This window comes from Schistocerca serialis, chromosome 7 (assembly GCF_023864345.2).
Source record: "Schistocerca serialis cubense isolate TAMUIC-IGC-003099 chromosome 7, iqSchSeri2.2, whole genome shotgun sequence".
In the NCBI taxonomy this organism is placed as follows: Eukaryota; Metazoa; Arthropoda; class Insecta; order Orthoptera; family Acrididae; genus Schistocerca; species Schistocerca serialis.
The window spans coordinates 309,291,668-309,317,719 of NC_064644.1; positions in this window are offsets into that span (position 1 = coordinate 309,291,668).

Sequence of the window (26,052 nt, forward strand, 5' to 3'; positions counted from 1 at the left end):
TGAATCTAGTCCCGAAGCTCACCACTACCAAGAAACGGCGTTTTAGAGGACTATAGCATTTAAAATGCAGGCGACCAAAAATTTCAGAAACACGTGAATCACGCAGTTGATTTAAGGATTATAATAGCTACAAACTCTCACAAATTTGTCAAAATCAAAATTTGCGCAATATAAAATAGAAGTACCCATTCACTATTATCAGCATGTCACTTAGCGCTACGATTGTGAACATATATCTGCAGATTATTGTTGTATGAGCGTGTAAATGAGGGGAACGCAGTCTCGGTCCCTCATTTCCGTCTTCAAGCTGGAAGTCAGCCTTTCTGGAATGTTTTCTTAGTTGAGATCGAGGGGAGGGGGAGGGAGGTGTTACTCAACGTCAAGTGATTTGCGGTCCTGTTGGTGGATCTCGAAGCTCCTCAGGAGCCGGCAGAGGCTCTTTCACTTGACCGAAATGTTTCCTGCTAGGGCTTAGGCATGTAGGCAAACAAATGCAAGGTGTTCTGTGTTAAACATAGCTTTTTATTTTCTAGAATTCACTGCCGTTTCAAAATTCTTCAGTTTTCGTGTTACTGGATTCTTCGAGAGTTACTAGAGAAATTTTTAAGTTTATAGATGTAAAATGTAAAGCCTTTCACTGAAAAGCTTAATTTGGAGGGGGACCTCCGCAAATACCCGCCCCTTCTCCCTTAGATTCGCGCCTGTTGCCATCAGCAATGGAGGGCGAATCTTTGACAATGCTAGCCACTCATGCTGGCGAAACAGAAAAACCAATAAACGACCGTCGACCAAAGATCCTGAGACGAGGGCCAATAGGCAATATGTCAAAAGAAAGGTTCTTCAAGTACTCTATCTGATCATAACTATCTGGGCGCCTATTAGTGGACATTAATATAGGGTGTGTCCACTCTTTGTCTTTATAACTACTAGAGCTCTGCTGGAGATATTTGCAATGAGCTACTTGAACATCTGTGGAGGAATGGCAGCCCATTCTTTCTCAACAGCGGTAGTAATGTTGGAGATTTGGGTCTGGAGCGAAGCTGACGTTCCAACTCATCCGAAAGCTGTTCCATTGGGTTTAGATCGGGAAACTGGGCAGGCCAGTCCACTTCTGGAATAATATTGTCCGTGAACCATTGCCTCGCAATAAGATACTGCTTTACGTCAGAGAGCATTAAACAATCATGGTCTCCGAACTATTCCTCTACTGTACACAATCCACAATACTGTAAAATTTGTCCATATCTTTCCGCATTTAGCGTTTTCTTAAGTGCAGTAGGGGAACCACCGTATAACCACAAAAGACACCCCCACACCCTAACGCCACCTCCTCATTATTTCAATGATGACACTACACAGGATCGCAGGTAACGTTTTCCAGGCACTCACGTTTTGACTTGAGATGCGACTAGGACTTTTGCTTACAATTTCTCTGTTATTATAATGCGGTGAAATTTTATTGATGCGGGTGGCCTGCAACAGCGACTTGTAACCGTTTACAGCGTGGTACAACATTCCTGCTACTTATGCTTGCTACGCTTTAAAATGGCCTATGACCGAAACTAGAGCAGTGTGCAAAATAAAAGACAGCTGAAGGTTTTCACCATGAATTTCAACCAAATCGTTCCATCGAATTTCCTCATGGATAGCGGGATAGCGTGATCCAGATCACTCGTTTCCAATCATTCAGTGTCCAGTGGCGTCACTCTACACCGCCTCAAGCGTCGCTTAGGACTGGCTACGGAAATATATGGCTTGTAAGGAGCTGTTCGACCATTGTATCCCATTATTTTGAACCCTCCACGCACAGTCATTGTGCTAACTGGATTTCCGTTAGCACTTTGGAACTCATGGGTGATTCCTTCCGCTATTTTCATGTGATTTTGTACAGTCAGCCTAGACAATGTTCGGCGGTCTTTGTCCGCCAGCACATGAGGTCTGCAGGGTCCCAGTGTAACTGGCTGCTCCTTCATGTTTCAATTTCACAGTCACATCACCAACAGTCGACTCAGGGCATCATCTACATCTACATCCATACTCCGCAAGCCACCTGACGGTGTGTGGCGGAGAGTACTTTGAGTACCTCTATCGGTTCTCCCTTCTATTCCATTCTCGTATTGTTCGTGGAAAGAAAGATTGTCGGTATGCCTCTGTGTGGGCTGTAATCTCTCTGATTTTTATCCTCAGGGTCTCTTCGCGAGATATACGAAAGAAGGAGCAATATACTGCTTGACTCCTCGGTGAAGGTATCTTCTCGAAACTTCAACAAAAGCCCGTACGGAGCTACTGAGCGCCTCTCCTGCAGAGTCTACCACTGGAGTTTATCTATCATCTCCGTAACGTTTCGCGATTACTAAATGATCCTGTAACGAAGCGCGCTGTTCTCCGTTGGATCTTCCATATCTCTTCCATCAACCCTCTCTGGTACGGATCCCAAACTGCCGAGCAGTATTCAAGCTGTGGGCGAACAAGCGTACTGTAACCTACTTCCTTTGTTTTCGGATTGCATTTCCTTAGGATTCTTCCAATGAATCTGTCTGGCATCTGCTTTACCGATGATCAACTTTATATTATCATTCCATTTTAAAACACTCCTAGTGCCTACTCCCAGATAATTTATGGAATTTACCGCTTCCAGTTTCTGACCTGCTATATTGTAGCTAAATGATAAAGGATCTTTCTTTCTATGTATGCGCAGCACATTACACTTGTCTACATTGAGATTCAATTGCCATTCCCTGCACCATGCGTCAATTCGTTGCAGATCGTCCTGCATTTCAGTACAATTTTCCATTGTTACAACCTCTCGATATACTACATCATCATCCGCAAAAAGCCTCAGTGAACTTCCGATGTTATCCGCAAGGTCATTTATGTATATTGTGAATAGCAACGGTCCTACGACACTCCCCTGCGGCACACCTGAAATCACTCTTACTTCGGAAGACTCCTCTCCATTGAGAATGACATGCTGCGTTCTGTTATCTAGGAACTCTTGAATCCAATCACACAATTGTTCTGATAGTCCATATGCAATTACAATCTTTACAAGATTTGGAGTGTGTCTGATGGATTTGTCATTCAGTTGACATTCAGGGACTAGTCCATGACTGAAGTCACTGAGATATACTGAGCCGCGCGGAGTGGCCAGCGGTTAGAGGCGCCATGTCACGGATTGCTCGGTCCTCTCGCCGGAGATTCGAGTCCTCCCTCGGGCTTGGGTGTTCAAAAATGGTTCAAATGGCTCCAAGCACTGTGGGACTTAACATCTGAGGTCATCAGTCCCCTAGAACTCAGAACTACTTAAATCTAACTAACCTAAGGACATCACACACATCCATGCCCGAGGCAGGATTCGAACCTGCGCCTTGGGTGTGTGTGTTGTTCTTAGCATAAGCTATTTTAAGTTACTTTAAGTACTGTGTAATAATAGGGATCGATGCCCACAGCAGTTTGGTTCCTTAGGAATAATAATAATAATAATGGCGTGTGACGAGGGCCTCGATTTGACGCCACTTCGGCGACTTGCGCGTCGATGGGGATGAAATGATGATGATTAGGACAACACAACACCCAGTCCCTGAGTGGAGAAAATCTCCGACCCAGCCGGGAATCGAACCCGGGCACGTAGGATTGACAGTCCGTCGCGCTGACCACTCAGCTACCGGGGGCTGACTCCTTAGGAACTCACACACATCTGAACTTTTTTTTGATATGCTGATCTTCCCATTCTTCTGTTACTGCTTCTCAACTGACGACACAGTATTGGGAGGTCAGCAGATTCCTAACCAGAGAAGCCGGAAGGGAAATTTTCTCCGATTGGAAACTTGGTGTTGTGTGGTCTTTATCTTCGTACTGTCTTAACTGACACGAAAATCGCCTGCATGGCGTCATATGAGAAGTCTGTCTATGTAAATTCGTACTGGAATACGCCGTTGTCCCGATGAATCTTCTGAATTGTCGAGACACACTGTCGCCCCTTCCACTATTGAGATGGTGTAAGGGTAAGTCCCGAAAGCCAATTTTAAAAATAAAAAGTAAAAAAGTAACACAGGACTCGCCACATCCTATTATACTGGCGGGTCCAACTCGTGTGACACTTAATGGTCAATTCCACGTTATATATTTTTGATCAGATACTATATGTTTTATTAACACGTATTCTTTCTTATTTTCTTAGTTTCATCTGAATACTTCGTGTGATGCTTCTGCGAATAGTTTCGGTGGTGTTACCTAATGGCGGAAATACCTGTGATCAAATCGATATAATGTTCTCAGGAACGATGGACAGTGGACGTCCCCACATGGCGTGGGACTGGCTGCAGGCTTCGCCGCGCATGCGCCGTGATGTCCTTGGAGACATGATGCTGGCGCACGTCATCGAACACCCTTGGATTATATTTCCCCTCGCAGGTACGTGCCCACCACCTCAACGTACCACGTGTAACTCGTTATGTGAGCAAATTACATCCTGTCAGATAAATGACAAAACTGCTACAGAAAAATATAAAAACTAATGACTTCTGCAAATTAATTGTATCAGGAGACATTTCATCACATGCAACCCGTAATAATAATAATAATAATAATAATTAATCTTCAAGCGACCCATTCAAAATGCTGGAATGTATTGCCTGTTGGACTGCTTGCGCTCCTGTTTAGATCTTCTCGTTCTTCTTCTACTACTGCTTCTTCCTCCCACAGAATTTTGTCAAAAGCATTTGACTGCGTAAATCACAATATCCTCTTAAGAAAACTAAAATATAACATTGTAACAGAAAATGTTGCAAAATGATTCAGATCCTATATCTCTGACAGGAATCGAGGGTGACAATAGAGAACAGACGTGTATTAAGCTATCAGGCATCATCAAATGACCAACTACCTACAAGGTTCGACCTTAGGGTCCTTATTTTTTCTCGTATGTCAGTGACCTTCCATTAGTAGCGTTACCAGATGCCAATATTGTTTTATTTGCGCATGACACAAACATTACAATAAATAGCAAATCAAGTTAAATTTTAGGCAGATTGGTTAATGAATTTTTCATGCACATTAATAAATGCTTCATAGCCAATTCTGTGCCACTAAACTTTGAAAAAAACACACTATATGCACTTCAACACTAGTAACAGGTTTCACAGCAGTTTCGCAGCAGCATATGCCTACAATCTGGTGACAAGTAGACAGAAAAAGTTGAGTGTCGAATTCTTGATAGCTTGATAATAAATTCAACTGCGAGTAGCATAGGACAGCCCTGCTGGACTGCCTAAACAAATCTCTATTTGTAATGTGAATTTTGCTAAATATATGTGATATAAAAATAAAATTGCTAGCATACAATGCTTAGTTTCATTCCATAACGTCGTATGGGATTATTGTTTGGGATATCTCATAAAGCCGAGCTCAACTTTCTGAGTCCAAAAACATGTAATAAGCATTATTTGCGGTGTGAACTCAAGAACATCCTGGAGAGGCTTATTTAAGGAACTAGGGATATTAACATTGCTTCTCAATATATTTATTCGTTAACGAAATTTGTCATTAAAAACATGTGGTGGTGGAGGTATAAGTGCAGATATTTCTATTGGGATTAATGAAAATGTATTGAACAACATTACATCAGTATTTATTGCATTTGCAGACTAATAAATTATGGCTATTACGAATAGTATGTTTTTAGATTGGTTAGTACCTCCAAGTACATGTGGCACAAGCAAGCCATTAATATTTATTTTTCACTGGGCAGTAGGTCAGTTAAAGTGTGGACACATGGATGCAAAACGGATTGTCTATACTGACAGACATAGTGCATTTCCCAGTGCAGTTAAAAACATGCAGAAAACATCACGTAGTAAACTATGTGTTGTTTCAGGAAAACTGTTAGATGCAGAGAAAAAACAACTAAATCACGGAACTGAGTACACATTAAGGTACCTATGTCCTTGACACCCTGTGTTTCTGCTTCTCAAAACACTAGTTCATTTCATGGAATCAGTGCTAAAACCAAGAATAATCTTCACAAAGATTTAAGGCCATTTATTTTGGTCCAGAAAGGAGTCCATCATCCAGGAAGACAAATTTCCAGTAACTAAACATCGAATACAGAAAATTTAACACCTAATAAAATTCAGTTTAACAGGAACTTAAAGGATTAATTTGTGGCCAATTCCTTCTACTCCACTGATGAATTTCTCACCAGAATCGACTGGCATGTATATGTTACTAATAATATTAGAACAAAGCGAGTGTTACATACAATTTGACTTGTGTAAAAATTCGTAGCAGTAATGTGATCCTTTTAAATAAACATTGTAAAAAGATTTTTCTGTTTAATGATGCATGTCTACAGTATCTTCAGAATTATCATATGCACCTAAGAGTCTTAAACAATTGACATGTTTTGTGACAAATTATCTGTAAGATTTTTTCTTTTATTCCGCATCCATGAGGACCGTTTTACTAGAGATTCATGGAAGATACATTAATATAACTATTTTTCTTTGTAAATATTTATTGTGTATTATTGCTTGTTCACATGTCCTACATCCCGGAGGATCTCCTCACTAAGGATCTATTGAAACGAAAAGTACATCTAATCTAATTTCCAGATGGCCGAAGTTACATACATACATACTATCATCTGATTCCAGTAAGTTGAAGGGACATATCCGCACGCCGAAACGAAATTGTATTTCCATCAGCTAACAGTGACTCTAACCGGTTTTACAACATATGGCCCGTACGGTCGCATCCATGGACAATATCTGTTCTCAACTGTTAGGCCTGTAATTCCAAACTTAGCGAGGTGAGATTATTTACAGCATTGGAAGGGGTTGACCTCCCATTCCAGTCCAGGTACCCACATTCGGATTTTCCGTTTATGAGAAAGAAAGAACGACTTCGTATAGGTAATAGAGGTGCTAAGGAGCTTAGAGCGCTGTGTGTACTAGACTTCCCTATACAGAATGCCGCAGCTTGCAATAGACGTAGCATTGCCATTTCCGTTACCGATTGCGTAATATTTCGCCAAAAATGATGTATGAACTGCGTGTAATTTCAGCACATTCATTGTAGACCTACATGAAAGTATTGCAAGATGACAATATCTACAGTAAATTCCAACGCTCTGAAGTCATCTTCCACTTGATTCAGTGATAAGTAATTGAACTTCGAAGCTGTAAAATAAAATATAATGTTACCCTTATTCAGACTCTAGAGTACGTAGTACACTCCTGGAAATGGAAAAAAGAACACATTGACACCGGTGTGTCAGACCCACCATACTTGCTCCGGACACTGCGAGAGGGCTGTACAAGCAATGATCACACGCACGGCACAGCGGACACACCAGGAACCGCGGTGTTGGCCGTCGAATGGCGCTAGCTGCGCAGCAATTGTGCACCGCCGCCGTCAGTGTCAGCCAGTTTGCCGTGGCATACGGAGCTCCATCGCAGTCTTTAACACTGGTAGCATGCCGCGACAGCGTGGACGTGAACCGCATGTGCAGTTGACGGACTTTGACCGAGGGCGTATAGTGGGCATGCGGGAGGCCGGGTGGACGTACCGCCGAATTGCTCAACACGTGGGGCGTGACGTCTCCACAGTACATCGATGTTGTCGCCAGTGGTCGGCGGAAGGTGCACGTGCCCGTCGACCTGGGACCGGACCGCAGCGACGCACGGATGCACGCCAAGACCGTAGGATCCTACGCAGTGCCGTAGGGGACCGCACCGCCACTTCCCAGCAAATTAGGGACACTGTTGCTCCTGGGGTATCGGCGAGGACCATTCGCAACCGTCTCCATGAATCTGGGCTACGGTCCCGCACACCGTTAGGCCGTCTTCCGCTCACGCCCCAACATCGTGCAGCCCGCCTCCAGTGGTGTCGCGACAGGCGTGAATGGAGGGACGAATGGAGACGTGTCGTCTTCAGCGATGAGAGTCGCTTCTGCCTTGGTGCCAATGATGGTCGTATGCGTGTTTGGCGCCGTGCAGGTGAGCGCCACAATCAGGACTGCATACGACCGAGGCACACAGGGCCAACACCCGGCATCATGGTGTGGGGAGCGATCTCCTACACTGGCCGTACACCACTGGTGATCGTCGAGGGGACACTGAATAGTGCACGGTACATCCAAACCGTCATCGAACCCATCGTTCTACCATTCCTAGACCGGCAAGGGAACTTGCTGTTCCAACAGGACAATGCACGTCCGCATGTATCCCGTGCCACCCAACGTGCTCTAGAAGGTGTAAGTCAACTACCCTGGCCAGCAAGATCTCCGGATCTGTCCCCCATTGAGCATGTTTGGGACTGGATGAAGCGTCGTCTCACGCGGTCTGCACGTCCAGCAAGAACGCTGGTCCAACTGAGGCGCCAGGTGGAAATGGCATGGCAAGCCGTTCCACAGGACTACATCCAGCATCTCTACGATCGTCTCCATGGGAGAATAGCAGCCTGCATTGCTGCGAAAGGTGGATATACACTGTACTAGTGCCGACATTGTGCATGCTCTGTTGCCTGTGTCTATGTGCCTGTGGTTCTGTCAGTGTGATCATGTGATGTATGTGACCCCAGGAATGTGTCAATAAAGTTTCCCCTTCCTGGGACAATGAATTCACGGTGTTCTTATTTCAATTTCCAGGAGTGTAGTTTAATTAGCTCAAAACCCCGCTCACGAAAAGAAATCATAGGAAGAGTCATGCTCTCGTTGTATCATATGACGTAGGAACACTACCCCAGGGCGTCAGCCGAACAGACACACGCCTGAAAGCGACACGAGGGAGTGGCGATGGTGACGGCAGTAGACGCCGACAGGGTAAAGGTAAGGTGAGAGGTATTGAATCAGGTGACGAAAGAATGATACTGATTTCGGTGGTAAGATAGGATAATAAGAGTAGAAGACAGTGCTGAATATTGACTAGAGAAGTGAGAGAACAAATTTAATTCTGACAGAGTGCTACATAGCGTGCACGGATTGTGGAAGAGGTAATTCGAGTGTAACACAACAGTTGGTGTATCAATTGAAACAATAAGCCATAATGTAAAAAGAACAAGTGTAGATCTCTCTTATTTAACTGAGTCATTTAACTACAAAATATCGCAAGTTGAAGGCAGTTGTGGTTCAAATGGCTCTGAGCACTATGGGACTTAACTTCTGTGGTCATCAGTCCCCTAGAACTCAGAACTACTTAAACCTAACTAACCTAAGGACATCACACACATCCATGCCCGAGGCAGGATTCGAACCTGCGACCGTAGCAGTCGCGCGGTTCCGGACTGAGCGCCTTAACCGCGAGACCACCGCGGCCGGCTGAAGGCAGTTGTATACACATACTTGTTGACATGTACCAGTGTCAGATGGCAAGCAGCTATACATATTTGTTAATCAATAAGTGCATAAACAGTGCTACAACAATTGTCGTCATAACGACAAACAGTAGCTACATTATAGGGGAGAGTGTTTTCATTTGCAAGTACACATGTTCCATGGTAAAAGGCCTTCTTCTGTTTCAAGGTACAAGATGGTGCACGAACGAACCAGTGTTGCTTAACTGTCAACATGTTATATTGGTTCAGTTTTCTCCACATTCAAGATAACCCCTCTTTCAGTGTAACACTCTCCATCCCCACCCCGGCAGAATAACGTCATAATTTAATTTTGCTAATTAATGAACAATTATGAGTTGCTCCACGACGTGTATTGTAACATCCTTGACTACTCCATAGCATGCTGCCCATAGAGGGGTCTAGATGACGTTTCTCGAGCCTATCCTAGTCTTTCACAGCGGACGTCTTGAGGTCACCCAATGTGTGAGGAGGGTTCCTGTGACGGTTCATTGGGAGTTTCAAATAGTCCAAAGGGTTCGCTTCAGCTCATACCGCAGGCGTTTCGAGAAAGGTGCTCATGAGGTGGGCGTAATTTGCTCGTAGAATTATCCTCTTCAATAACTAATCCATGGCTGAAATATAATGTGTGGAGCTGGACAATAGTTTGGAGGATTCTGCCCCAATACTGCAGAGCCCTCAAATTATCCTAATGAAACGGAAAGGTAGACAAGTATCCAGACAATTAAATGGAGTTTTACGGAGCCCATATATTAGATCAGAAACGAAGACCGGAATACTTAATTTCAGAAAGTGTAGCAACGTATGGAACAGAAACAGTTATTTAAATTAAATAAATTTTTCTTGTAGCAGGTTTTTAAATCGCACTAAAAAACATAAAACAGTTTCTCCTAGCCCTATACAGATTCCGAACCCCGTAAAGGTATTTCTGAAAATCTGATTGTGAATTTTTAATAGCTACGAAAATACTTGCAAAATTTATAACGAAAAACGAGGGACACAAGCAACAGATTATGAATTGGATATGAATTATTCATGCACTTGTCCCACGTTTTTCGCTTTAAATCTTACTAGTATTTTCGTAGCTATTAAACATTCACACCCACAAATTTTCAGAACTGTCTGTAACGGGATAGTAATCTGTATGGGGCTACGAAAAATTGTTTTACACTTCTTACTTCTATTGAAAACGTGTTATGTTGAAAATTTATTTTTATTTAAATATTTTTTGTCTGCTTATTAGTCTTATGCATGCGACATTTCTTAAAGGATTTTAAACATATTAATGAGATTATGAAAGAGACTTACGTTTAATTTCAGGTTGATTTTAGTATCTTTTCACCTTATGATATATAACATAGTAAGGTATTACACCTGTCTACTAATAGTATATCAATCTGTTTAATTGTTACTTTCCTAAAACGGAAAATAAAGAAGCTAGCAAAATTAATTTTACATGGTTTTTTACAACATTTTTATTTCAGTACTAGCTTTATACTTGCAACATTACCGTTGCATGTTATGTCACATACACTGCACGCATCTCCTCCTCCCCCTCTCTCTGTACCACTAATCATTCCCCTCTCTCTGTCCATCTCATCCTTCCCCCTCCCTCCCTCCACTTCCTCCCCACCACACTCTGTCCATCTCCAGCTCCCTCTCTTTGTCCATTGCCTCCTTCCCCTCTCTCCCTCTCCCTACATCATCTCCTCCCTCCCTCTCTTTGACCATATCCCGTTCCTCCTCTCTGTCCATCTCCACCACACACACCCCTCTCTCTCTCTCTCCATTCCCTTCTGCCCCCCTCTCTTTCATTTCTTCCTCCTCCTTCTCTCCTCCATCTATTCCTCCCACCATCTCTCTGTCCATCTTTTCTTACTCCCTCCCTCTGTCCCTGTCCTCTATTGTCCTCTTACTCCATCCATCCCCTCCTCACCCCTCTTTCTGCCCAGTTGCTCCTCCCTCTCTCTGTCTATCCATCTCCTCCTCACCCTCCCTCTTTGTCCATCTTCCTCTCCCACCTCTATCTGCCAATCTCCTCCTCCGTCTGTTTCTGTCCATCTCGTCCTCCCCCCTCTCACCATCCATCTGTCTCCATCTGATCAGCTGGCCGCACGTATACCCTCTGAAACGCATTCCGATACTACCCACAGTACACACCAGTCTTGCAGGATAGCCTAATGCCAGGAGCTACCAACAGTTTTCACCTCACTCCCACCCCTACCGAACCGGCCGACAAGAAAGAGATTTAATATTGCATTTTTATCTAGTACTGAGATATATTTGAAATGTCAAACCTCTAGCCCATCAGGAAATTAGATTAAACTCAAATGCAAAATTTACAGTGAACAGGCAGACAGGAAAAATAGTTAATAAGAACGTTAAACTGGAAAACAACTGAACGAGTTAAGAGGAACTTATTCTCAATGTAAATGGGATTTCGGTGGTTTTGCCGTAAGTTGAGACTTCGAGATAAAATTAAAAATTAATACATACATAAGAATGAACCTAGGCACAACAGTAATGGATACAATCGAAGCAAAACAATTGAGGTGGTATGGGCATGTATGCAGTTTGTTGAGGACAGATGACCTAAGAAGATGGAGAAATGTCAATGAAATTCTTGTCCTTCCTCAGTAAAGCCACTTGCAATATTGGTCGAAACGTCGGACGGTTTACACATTGACATTGCGGTCATAGATCCAGAAGAATTTTATTTACTGTGACTATGGCCGCGGAAGCCTACTCTTACATGATGAAATGCATTACAACAGATAGAAGAAGAATATGAGAACGCCCTCAAACATATCAGGAAGGAGGAGTCTGAAAAGCTGTGTTAGAGAGAGACATTTGCTTGTGGAAGTTTGGTAAGGTAAGACACTTCGGAAGCTAGGTTGCGACAAACAACTATAATGTTGATTTATATTGCAATTAAGAAAAAAACGGAAAGCTGTTATGACGTCATGGTAAACTTCTTTTTCCGTTGGATGTGACCGCTATTTCACGTGACTACCTTATCAAGTGTAGCATTGCATTGTTCCTTTTATCTGTCACAGCATTGCATTATATTTAACGTAATTCTTCTGCCTGTATTGCGGATTACAGTCGAGGGAATTGACAGCGAATTGCGAGAAGGACCAAATACTTCCTCGTGGTCCACTTTTGTGAATAATATTAGTGAGTATCAATTCATCGCACACTGGAATTAACACCGCCGTACACAGTGGTTACTGCAATGCTATATTCCTTGGATACGCAATATTGTTTCATAGCAAAGGTCAGCAATGAGCGGAAACAATTTGTATAAGCTCAAAGTCACTCGACTCTGACACAACCCTTCGCTCCCAGAAAAGTGTCGTATTAAAATTTGACAAAGCGTACCGTAGACCCTCGAACTAACTTGTTCACGTTACCAGATACAGCGACGTTCCAGTAACAAGTAGTGTACGTTGTAGCCTCGCATTGCAAGTACCGAAAATGATCACGAAAATGCCTTCACAGGCAGTCACAGCGGCTTGCTGTTATCATCACATTTGACTGTTATAAGCGGTAGGGAGTGAGTATGTTGACGAAAACGATAACAGAAATTGTAAGCAGAATGTTAGTTGAGTAAGTCAGTGGCGTGCAAATTACGGCAGTGTTGATGAGTGGAGTGAATTTCAAGTGTCTGCCACAGAGAAGATTTAGTAAAGTACACACACTAAATATCCCATTCACAATATCAATAAATGTATCATTAAGCAGCAACTATTTCTAGATAAGGAAAAATGCAACGAAATACCAATTTTGCAAAAAGTTCACATATTTTATGCGAAAAAACTTGACTTCAAGACTAGCAAGAAAATTCTGACGAGGAAAGTGCGTGACCTCGGTCGCTCATAACCGCATGAAAATGTCCTTAGAGTACAAGTTGCTCATCGCAGAAACAACGGTACGAGCAATTCGCAGTCAGAACTGCGTGTCTCAGCACGATAGACATTTGAATGATGAGCTATTCAACGTCTAAGAGAGGAACTTTGGTACCATGAAGAAGCAAAATATCGATATAATAGGACCAAAAGCACACATATTTCAATGTAGTGACTTCTTGCTATGTATTCCTTTGCTTAAAATAATTGCGCTGACTGAACAACAAACTTTTTCTAATGGCCTGATAGTGTCACGCAGCTATTCAGTCTTGAAAGTGCAGGTATGGTTTCTCAAAGAAATGGCTAAAGCTAAGTAAAACAGAATAATATGTACATATGACTAAAACCATTTTTTCACATTCAGCATCACTTCTGTTAATTCCCCTTTAGAACACGTGTCGGGCCAGATCGGACTTTAACTTCCTCCCAGTACCAGCAATCGGGATATCAAGGACCAGTTACAACAGCTGTGGTCCATCTAGCATCAGGAAAGGATACAAAGGCTTTATGGGAAGCTTCTCAACCGAATCAGTGCATGGATCCAGGCCAGGTAGGACGCCGCAGGATATTGATGATTGGGCTGATACTGCCAATTCCTCTGTAAATTTCTCTTGATATTGTAAACACTGAAATAACAGTGTGCGCTCTGTTGTTGTTGTGGTCTTCAGTCCTGAGACTGGTTTGATGCAGCTCTCCATGCTACTCTATCCCGTGCAAGCTTCTTCATCTCCCAGTACCTACTGCAGCCTACATCCTTCTGAATCTGCTTAGTGTATTTATCTCTTGGTCTCCCTCTACGATTTTTACCCTCCACGCTGCCCTACAATACTAAATTGGTGATCCGTTGACGCCTCAGAACATGTCCTACCAACCGATCCCGTCTTCTGGTCAAGTTGTGCCACAAACTCCTTTTCTCCCCAATTCTATTCAATACCAGTGATCTACCCATCCAATCTTCAGCATTATTCTGTAGCACCACATTTCGAAAGTTACTATTTTCTTCTTGTTCAAACTATTTATCGTCCATGTTTCACTTCCATACATGGCTATACTCCATACAAATACTTTCAGAAACGACTTCCTGACACTTAAATCTATACTCGATGTTAACAAATTTCTCTTGTTTAGAAACGCTTTCCTTGCCATCGCCAGTCTACATTTTATATCCTCTCTACTTTACTACTTTAAGTGTCTCATTTCCTAATCTAATTCCCTCAGCATCACCCGACTTAATTCGACTACATTCCATTATCCTCGTTTTGCTTTTGTTGATGTTCATCTTATATCCTCCTTTCAAGACATTATTCATTCCGTTCAACTGCTCTTCCAAGTCCTTTGCTGTCTCTGACAGAATTACAATGTCATCGGCGAACCTTAAAGTTTTTATTTCTTCTCCATGGAATTTAATACCTACTCCGAATTTTTCTTGTTTCCTTCACCGCTAGCTCCGTATACAGATTGAATGAAATCGGGGAGAGGCAACAACCTTGTCTCACTCCCTTCCCAACCACTGCTTCCCTTTCATATCCCTCAACTCTTATAACTACCATCTGGCTTCTATACAAATTGTAAATAGCCTTTCGCTCCCTATATTTTACCCCTGCCACATGTAGAATTTGAAAGAGAGTGCACTCTAAGATAAAGAAAACGACACACCGCGAAGGAATTAGCCGAATGGGACAGAAATCGGTAGATAGGATGTACCAGTACATATAAGCAAATGATTGCGGTTTCAGAAAAATTGGATGATTTATTCAAGAGAAAGTGTTTTACAAATTAAGCAACTTAATGACGAGTTTGTCCACCATTGGCCGTTATGCAAGCAGTTATTCGGCTTGGCGTTGAAAGAGTTGTTCGAGTCCTCCTAAGGGATACCGTGCCAAGTTCTCAGCAACTGGTGCGTTAAATCATCAGAATCTCGAGCTCGTCCGAGGCAGGGTTTAGCAACCACGAAGACAAACAATAGAGACACTCGCCGTGTGTGGGCATTATCTCATTATCTCGCTGAAATGTAAAGCCAGGATGACTTGCCATTAAGAGGAACAAAACGGGATATAGAATATTGTCGACGTACCGTTGCGCTGTAAGGGTGCTGTGAAAGACAACGGAAGGAGTCATGTTCTGAAAAGAAATGGCTTCCCATACCATCACTTCTGGTCGTCGCACGACACTCAGGTTACTATCCCACCACTGTCCGGGGCGTCTCCAGACACGTCTTCGGACTGGAATCTCATTTACTGGAGTATAATTGTCTTAGTGATGATCTTCGCTTCGAAATGAGCGACGATGAGCAGCGAAGACTTGTCTGGAGATGCCCTGGACAGCGGTAGAATACCAACATCACGGTCGCCCACCATATGGCACGACAATCAGGAGTAATGTTTTTTTATTTCATGACAGGACCCTTTTGATTGCCATCAACGATAGCCTTACAGCAGAGTGGTAAGTTGACGACATTCTACGCCCTATTTTGTTGCCCTTCATGAGAAGCTATCCTGGACTTACATCTCAGCAAGGTAATGCCCGCCCGCACGCGTCAAGTGTTTCAGTTACTTGTTTCCGTGCTTGCCGAACTCTGCCTTGGCGAGCAAAACCGACGTATCTCTCCTCAATTGAGAACGTCTGGAGCATTATGGGTAGGACTCTCCAACCAACTCGTGATGCTGACACTCTAACGCAGGGCCGGCCAAACGCTGCACAGTGTGCAGACGTGCGGAAGTGCTGCACATGTGCGCACGCGTGCGACAGCGAGCGACAGCGACATCTGTTATTAGACATGTGTCCTAAACGAACGGCAGCGGCTCCACTTCCATGTGGTACAAGCAAGAGCGCAACATATCCAGTCTCGTTTACCCCTGGTGACCGTAACCTTAACAGAGAAGTACTGAGAAATGACAAGTACTGTGAAAAAGCAAAGGACGGGAGATCTACGTTCTCAGTCGTTTAAAAATGACTGGGAACTGCAATTCTTTTTTGTAGCCGTTGGCGAAAACTCACAGTGTTTGCTGTGCCGCCGAAAAATAGGCGGCCAGAGTAAGTTTTCAATTAAAAGACTTTACAATACATATCACAAAGACGAGTGAAGTGTACTCAACAGTGAAGAACGGCAAGCAAAGTTAAATGTCCTTAAGAAAATGGATGAGACACATCAACTCGATTTTACTGTACGTCAAAGTAACTGATACATCTTGAACTCTTAGTTTCTGGGAAACCCTTTTCCGAAGGGGAGTTTGTGAAAGGGTGTCTGATTGATGCTGCAGAACTTGTGTCCCACGAACGTTAGCAGGTTTCAAGAAATCAGTCTATCCAAACAAACAGTGACAAGACGTATCAGTGCTATGGCCGGCGATCTGCACAGGCAGCTAATAAATAAGGCTAAACATATTGTTGCTTTCTCTGTTGCGCTCGATGAAGCAACAGATCTTACAGATACAGCCCAGGTTGTGATATACGTACGAGGTGTCGATAACGCACTTTGTGTAACAGAGGAGCGACATCTGTGCGTAGAAACATGCACTACATGAACGCTGACGGCTGCGGCGCGCACGCTGTGACCCGGAAGTTGCACATGTGCAAGAGCGCCGCACGCGTGCAGAATTTCTGGCCGGCCCTGCTCTAACGCGTCAGTTGGACAGAATTTTGCACATTATCCCTAGGGAGAACACTCAACAACTCTGTCAATCAGTGCCAAGGCGAATAACTGCTTGTAAAGATAGATTAACGCGTTATTGACTTGCTAGTATGTGAAGCGCTTTCTCATGAATAAATCATCCAATTTTTCGGAAACTGTAATCATTTGTCTGTACACGTACATCACGTCTACCGATTTCCGCTCCACTCGGATAGCTCCTTCGTGATTTATCTTCTTTTTTTTTAAGAAAAAAAAGTATGTACGAGGATTGGAACTTTAATAGCGGCAACCATTTATTTACAGCTCGTACAAAATAGATACGTGTTTCAAAGTTTTACTGACCCTCAAAGTAGTCACCAGGATTGTGTATAACCCGTTGCCAGCGATGTCGAAGTCGTAGGATACTCTTAGCAGTGCCAGTTGTGTTGACAGATCGAGCGGAGCCGTCTATTGGCAGATGAATTTGTAGCAGTTCTGAAGCGAATGCCGCGAAGAGCTTTCTTCAGTTTACAAATCGAGTTGAACTCACTAGGGGTTAAGTCAGGAGACTGCAGTAGGTGGTATAGCACTTAACAGCCCCAACAGTCAAACAAATCAGTAATAAAGAAACTTCCTGGCAGATTAAAACTGTGTGCCGGACCGAGACTCGAACTCAGGACCTTTGCCTTTCACGGGCAAGTGCTCTACCAACTGAGCTACTCAAGCACGACTCACGTGTCGTACTCACAGGTTTACTTCTGCCAGTACCTCCTCTCCTACCTTCCAAACTTTACAGAAGCTCTCTTGCGAACCTTGGAGAACTAGTTTTGAAGGTAGGAGACGAGGTACTGGCAGAAGTAAAGCTGTGAGGACGGGACGTAAGTCGTGCTTGAGTAGCTCAGTTGGTAAAGCACTTTCCTCCGAAAGGCAAAGGTCCCGAGTTCGAGTCTCGGTCCGGCACACAGTTTTAATCTGCCAGGAAGTTTCATATCAGCGCACACTCCGCTACAGAGTGAAAATCTCATTCATCTGTGCACGATGGGACTTAACTTCTGAGGTCATCAGTCCCCTAGAACTTAGAACTACTTAAACCTAACTAACCTAAGGACATCACCCACATCCACGCCGAGGCAGGATTCAAACCTGCGACCGTAGCGGTCACGCGGTTCCAGATTGTAGCGCCCACAACCTCTCGGCCACCCTGGCCGGCCTCATTCAGAAATCAGTAATAGCTTGCACTGTACGTGCTTGAGGATTGCCCTGCAAAATGATGGTCAGGTCCTGCAGAAAGTGTCATCACTTCTGTCTCTAAGCCGATCGTAGGTTGTGTTCCAGAAATGAACAGAACCCTCATATATGTAAACAAATGGAGCCCTTCCGCTAGAAGAGACTGACTTTTTGCCTTTTATTCCCAGTTGCATCCTACAATTCTGCGCTGCTCTTCTCTGTAGGATCACTCTCTAACGGCGCTGTGTGTGTCTGGTTACAGCAGTGGGCTCGGCGCCAGTGGGGGCGGCGGCGCACCCCGCGTCGCGGCGCCAGAGCATGCCCACGTTCACGCCGCGGCTGGGTCGCGACTCCGCGGGCGACGACCTGGCCGAAGAGGAGGCGGAGGGCGACGGCGACGCAGACGGCGGGCACGGCCAGGGCCAGCTGCAGCTGGCGCCGCCCTTCTGGCCGCGCCCCGGCCGCCACTCGCCGCCCCTGCCGCTCACCCCCAGGCTGGGCAGGGCCGCCCACCACACCACCCCCGCCGTTTCCGGCGAGCCCACCAGCGCATAGCTCCTAGCAGCCCAGCCACTCATGTAGCCACACAATAAAACAGACCGTTGAGCACATTCTTTCGTCTTTAATTTCGACGCTCCCTCTGTCTCTAGGACACAGGCCAGCAAAATGTAATTTTGATTAAGAAAGGTTCCGTGGCTTACAGCCCATAGTAAGGGACCTCTCTTTAACCCTCAAATGGACAACCGGCGGATCCACTCCGCGATTGGTTTCAATCCAACCCGTAGAAGAACCTCTGGTAGCTATTTCTTACTGTCGAAACTTACTGGCAGATTAAAACTGTGTGCCGAGACTCGAAATTGGGACCTCTGCCTTTCGCGGGAGAGTTCTCTACCGACAGAACCACCTAAGCACGACTGACGCCCCCTCCTCACAGCTTTACTGTCGTCTTCGCAGGAGAACTTCTGTGAAGTTTGGTGGTAGGAGACGAGGTACTGCCGGAAGCAAAATTGTGATGATGGGTCATCAGTCGTGCTTGTATAGCTCAGCTGGTAGATTATTTGCCTGCTTAAGACAAAGGTCCCAAGTTCGAGTCTCGGTCTGGCATACACTTTTAATCTGCCAGGTATTGTATTGTATGTTAAACGGAGACCTAGAAACTACGGAGAGGCTCCGTTCCCACCGCAGCCGCAGGGGTCCACAACCCCATGACGACTACCGCAGTCCACTCCACCCCTCCTTCGCCCCACACCGAACACAGGGTAATTGTGCGGTTCGGCCCCCGGCGGACCCCCCAGGGAACGTCTCACATCAGACGAGTGTAACCCCTATGTTTGCGTGGTAGAGTAATGGTGGTGTACGCGTACGTGGAGAACTTGTTCGCGCAGCAATCGCCGACATAGTGTAACTGAGGCGGAATAAGGGGAACCAGCCCGCATTCGCCGAGGCAGATGGAAAACCGCCTAAAAACCATCCACAGACTGGCCGGTTCACCGGACCTCGACACAAATTCGCCGGGCGGATTCGTGCCGGGGACCAGGCGCTCCTTCCCGCCCGGAAAGCCGTGCGTTAGACCGCACGGCCAACCGGGCGGGCAATCTGCCAGGTAGTTTCATAACATCGCAATTTGAAGATACCTAGCATCCCATCTTCAGATATTTACAGTTACTTACAATGATTACGTTTATTTACATGTTGTGAAAATTGTTTCTTTACTTACGTCATTGCAAAATTTTACAACATATGTTTTTAGACAGCTATTGCAAAACGTCATAAATAAAAATTCAGTGTTCATGATGTGTAAACATTTGAAGATGGAGGGAACATAAAATGCTCGTGCTCTCAAAAACGTGTGTTTTGTGACGTAATTTATTGGGATGGCATGTCGGGAATGGAGTGTCATGCATAGCGGCGCGTTAACCCGTACACATTAGCGTCACGGACGCTATAGTGTTGAGTCTATGGACTCCATGCGCTCCACTGGTGTCACGTCCGTAACGAGGCGACTCGTGGGCTGGAGTACATACGTGAATCAGGCATGTAAGTCACCAAACCTTACCCAAGCCTGCTTTAACCTAAGGTGAAGATAAGATGTTCGCTTGGCCGAAACTGTTTGTCTGTAAATAAGTACACATTACAGCAGCTGATGACTGCTTTGTGATTCTGTCCTATAAATACATTGACGCAGGGCAGCACTGTTTACAGAAAAAATTTTGATTATCTTGTTAAAGTTGCTGTGATGGTATAGTGTGTACAGCACTTGGATAGGGGTGGGGAACTTTCCTCTATCCAGTCCATCCAGGATGGTCCCAGATCCACCCAGCCCTCCACCAAACGAGCACTGGGGATCTTTCCCGTGGATAAAAGGCAGCCGGAGCGATGGGCCTGTCACTCTCCCACTCACAGGACCACAGCAAAGAAAGACTGTACTCTACCTACACTTCTTAAACTTATGTCAGTAAGCCACTGCAATGTTAAACTTGTCCCAAATAGTCCAGTACCGCCAGCTCGGATTCTAAAGTTAGGATGAGTGGCCTGGCAGCCATGCATGCTGCACCAGCAGGGAAGATCCATGGTCATGTGCCTTCTAAAAACCCTACCACAACAAAGGTCAGAACTTAATAAAGATTGTGGTGTTGCTCACGCTGCTAAATACTGCATTTTCGGGCAACAAGTCATATTATGTGGCAGGTGTCATTAGAGCACCGTTAATAAAGTCATTTCATGTAATAATCAGTAAACTAGGCACTCATCTTTTTGTGTTTCCCACGCTGGCCTCGTCGTAAAATCATGGCTCAATCGTTGAAAATCTAGGTGGTTATGATTCCAAGCTCGGATGCAAAGAGGCCTAGGTTTTATTCTGCTATATTCAAAAGTTTTGTAGATGCGCTTCACAAACCATTCTTGAAGATTACACTTCTACTGGACAATGGTGATGTAAAAATAATAATCAGCACTCCGAATTTAAGTTGTACTTCCTTTTAATTGCAATATCATATGACACACAAACATCGCTTCACAATACAAAACATACTTGAAAACATCTTCCTCACATTTTATAAGCCAACTACAAAATGCATCTTTCCAACATGACGTCCAAGATTTGACCTTTTCAAGGTCCGACTCTCTAACGAGTTAACAACTAACTAATTATCGCTTACGCGCCCAAAAATCCGAGATACAAGTAAGTCAAAGATTATAGTGACAAAAGAAAGCATACACATAAGAATAATATCATTGCAATATAAACGTTGTCTCAGGAATATGTCAACTACTTTGCAGAAACACAGTAGAATATTACTGGTATCGAGAGGTTCAGATGAGTTGCCGTAATGGTTGCGTAATTCAAGTACTATTAGAGCCTGCACCACCGAAGTTTCTTTTATAATAGCTCAATCCCATATGTATAATCAAGTTTATACGTTCGTTACTGGAGGGATGGCAAGCCGTTCTTTCGTTTATCAGAAACGTGGCAGACCCAGCCTATGTATTTCTGGTTCAAACGACAGTCAAGGATATCTAGGGCCAGTGAGCAAGACGCCAATTGCTGTGTTGAACACTTACGTTCAACTTAAGTTTCTTTATACATAAATTTTAAATTAGTGTAAATTATTTCGGTTCATGGTCCACTCAAAAAAAGTTATTCATATGTTATTACTTTAAAAAATGTTTTATTAAAAAGTATATTCGCCATTAATATGTACGGTGAAATAATAACATATGCACAATTCTTATAGGTAGAGGACACTTTTTACTGTTACCAGTCAGGTTCCTCTACAACTGCGACATAAGGTTTTAACAGATTAAAATTTACATTAGTTATGACAGCGAACCGATAGTTCTGTACTGACAAGTTACTCTGCAACTGCAATATATGGTATGTTGGCAATTAATATGTTCCAAAATTTATTTTCGTAAACTAAGGTATTTCTATCACTAACTGTATCTCTCTTGTTAATTATATTTTTCACTTTGTCTAACAGATCTGAAGATGGGAAGCTTGCCTGAAAGCGATCATTGAGAATAAAAAATAGCGATCAAAGACTGAAATGCCATATTTTAGTTATGAATTCTGTTAGCGGAGAAACTGTATTGCGAAATCAGCTCTTCTCATGTCACAAAGGAGAGCACAACTTGATCTCCTTTGAAGCCCAAAGCCCTCTGAAGGCTAATACATTCAGGACATCTAAGTGATAGTTCAGGACATCGTGTCATAAAGTCATAATAAAACTGTTTGCCAGCAGTTTCCTTTTCTTTATTCAGTTGGTGAGGTACTTATAAGTGTTCAACCGATGCAAATCCTAACCTCAAGAATTCTTTCCCAGTAAGTGATATGAACGTGATGTGTACATCTTTCATGTACACAACTAACTGTGTTTCCGTATCATCGTTGGATGTTTTCTTAAACGAGCCTATTTGAGGTGTTAGATCCATAGGTGCACCTGTTCTAATTACTTTTATTCGATCACCTAGAGTGCTCCTCAGGATGAAAAGATTCAGCTGCCTGCCTTGCTGTTATTGTCCCCAATATTATTTCATTTATTGCCTCCCTCATATTCCTTTCAGTCCATTTTCCTTTTCTTTCCCCTGATTCTCAGCGATTTCACATCGAACTGTGAACAGAAAGAGTTATTATTAATTTTCCCTAATGTTCTGTCTGGTGTGTAGTGGAAGACAATTATTCGACCGGTACTACACGACGATTACGCAATAAAATAACGCCGACAGTGTACTGTTTAATAGACGATGTCTCTAAAGTTTTACGGCTACAGTATTGTTAAACAAAACAATTAAAATAAATGTAAAAATAAATTCAGTTACTCACCTCATAATCGTGTACCACAGTCTTGAAAGTAACTTCTTGCGCGCTCCTCTCTCACAAAAATTAAACTCTCACAATTCACAAAAAACAGAACGCAGGGCATAATGCCCAATGTATCATGAGTGCGATCGTGGCGTCTTTCAGCTCACCCCTTGTAATGGCCGGCACTGTAAGATGATCAGTACTATAGGACCCTCCCCTAAATATTATTTTTAAGATTAAATGTTGACTTTTTAAGAAATACTTTTCTTACTTAATTTTATAGGCCAAATACTAAACTAAATAAATGTGTTTTTAGAATAACCGAAAACCATGAATCTTTTTAAGCTCCTCTTAAACAAATCGGACACTCCCCCCTTTTTGACGAAATCCTGGTTACATTCTTGCGAGTATCGAATATCAAAGGACGCCGACTTCTGGTCCACCGTCGGTGTTATTTAGTATCATAATGCTTAATTAGGATATTGAGCGGTTTTAAACCTCCATGGCGTGCAGATATGCATGCTCAGATACACACATTGGCTACCCAAAATGGTGGCTAATATACCGCACTTCATTCCATTCCTCAGTGCTTGCTGTTATTACTTCAGGCAAGGTATGAGCGGGGGGGGGGGGAGGTATGGGGGCGGGGGCCGGCGGCAGGGTAAAGGGGTTCAGGCATGAACACTGCCCAAGTGGGGAGCCCTGTTTACTGCAAACTGATTACATAAAGTCTGGCAGGCAGCGAAAGACTTCCCGTGGGGCCGATCGTAGGGCCTCCCCAGTTCGATTGACGAACAGTTTTCGGACGTTATCTGTCGCTGACGAAGTCTCTGTGCCGGATGCAGTCGTCCACCCTGTTCCAGAGGAAGCTTCTCGGCCCGCAAGGTCTGGGCATCCACAGAGGGTGGGTTTGCTGGTAGTTGGGAGCTCCAACGTTAGGAGCATAATGGGGCCTCTTAGGAACATGGCTGCCAAGGAGGGGAAGGTAGCCAGTGTGCACTCCGTATGCATACTGGGGGGAGTCATTCCGGATGTGGAAAGGCTGCTTCCGGATGCCATGAAGAGTACAGCCAATTGCAGGTGGTGGCCCATGTCGGTACCAATGACGTGTGTCGCTTTGGATCGGAGGACATTCTCTGGTTTCAGGCGGCTAGCGGAAATGGTTAAGACTCCCAGTCTTGCTTCCAATATTAAGGCGGAGCTCACCATCTGCAGCGTCGTCGACAGAACCGACTGTGGTCCTTTGGTGCAGAGCTGAGTGGAGGATCTGAATCAGAGCCTCAGAAGGTGCTGTGACCGTGTAGGCTTGCGTAATTGGTTTCCCAGTTCCGCTTAATAGGTCAAGAGTCCACTACACACAGGAAACTGCTACACGGGTAGAGGGGGCTGTGTGGAAGGGACTGGGAGATTTTTTAGGTTAGAGGGTCTCAGGAAACCACAGACAGGGCGTCCGCCTAGAAGGGGGCAGGTTAAACACAGAAAGGTAGTTGTAGAAACGATCGGTATTGTAGTTGTAAATTGTCGTAGCTGTGTTGGGAAAGAAACAGCTATCCAAGCCCTAATAGAAAGCACTGAAGCTCAAATAGTTATAGGTACAGAAAACTGGCTAAAGCTGAAAATAAGTTCAGCAGAAATTTTTTCAAACGATCTAACAGTGTTCAGGAAGGATAGATTACATACAGTTGGTGGTGGAGTATTTATTGCTGTCAGAAGTAGTTTGCCTTGTAGTGACATTGAAGTAAATAGTTCCTGCGAAATAGTATGGGTAGAGGCTATACTTGATGATTGGATCGTTTTACCGACCCCCCCCCCCCCCCCCGACTCAGAAGATATAGTTGTTGAACAGTTCAAAGAAACAAGAACTCATTTCAAATATGTACCCCAGTCATACAATTATAGTCGGTGGTGACTTTAATCTACCCTCAATATACTGGAAAAATTATACGTTTAAAACCGGCGGCAGGCATAAAATGTCATCCGAAATTGTACTGAATGCTTTCTCAGAAAATTATTTTGAACAATTAGTTCATGAGCCTACTCGAAGCGTAAATGGTTGCGAAAGCATACTTGACCTCTTAGCAACAAATAATCCTGGACAAATAGGGAGTATCATGACGAATACAGGGATTAGCGACTACAAGGCAGTTGCTGGTAGGCTGAATGCCGTAACAACCACAACCATCAAAAAGAAACGCAAAGTACATCTATTTAAAAAAAAAAGCTGATAAAAATGCTCTTAACGCCTTGTTAAGAGACAGTCTCCACTCCTTCCGATCTGAAAAGATGTGGAATGATTTCAAAGAGATAGTATCGACGGCAATTAGCAAAAATTAATAAGTGATGGTACTGATCCCCCATGGTACACAAAACGGGTCAGATCACTGTTGCAGAAGCAACGAAAAAATATGCCAAATTTAAAAGAAAGCAAAATCCCGAAGATTGGCAAAGTTTTGCAGAAGTTCTAAATATAGCGCGTGCTTCAATGCGAGATGCTTTTAATAATTTCCGTAACGAAACTCTGTTTCGGAATCTGGCAGAAAACCCAAAGAGATTCTGATCATATATAAAGCACACCAGTGGCAAGACGCAATCAGTACCTTCACTGCGCGATAATAACGGTGAAGCCACTAATGACACTGCCACCAAAGCGGAGTTATTAAACACGATTTTCCGAAACTCCTTCACCAAAGAAGACGAAGTAAATATTCCCGTATTCCAGTCAAGAACAACTACGAAGATGAGAAACATGGAAGTAGATATCCTCGGTGTAGCAAAGTAGCTTAAATCACTTAATAAAGGCAAGGCTTCCGGCCCAGATGGTATACCAGTCACGTTCCTTTCAGAGTATGCAGATGCAATAGCTCCATATTTAGCAATTATATACAATCGCTCGCTCACAGAAAGGTCCGTACCTAAAGACTGGAAAGTTGCTCTCAAGTCACACCAATACTCAAAAAGGGAAATAGGAGTTATCCGTTGAATTACATGCCCATATTACTAGCGTCTATTTGCAGTACGGTTTTGGAACATATACTGTATTCAAACATTATGAAGTACCTCGAAGAAAACGATTTACTGACACATAGTCAACACGGATTCAGAAAATATCGTTGTTGTGGAACACAACTAGCCCTTTACACTCATAAATTAATGAG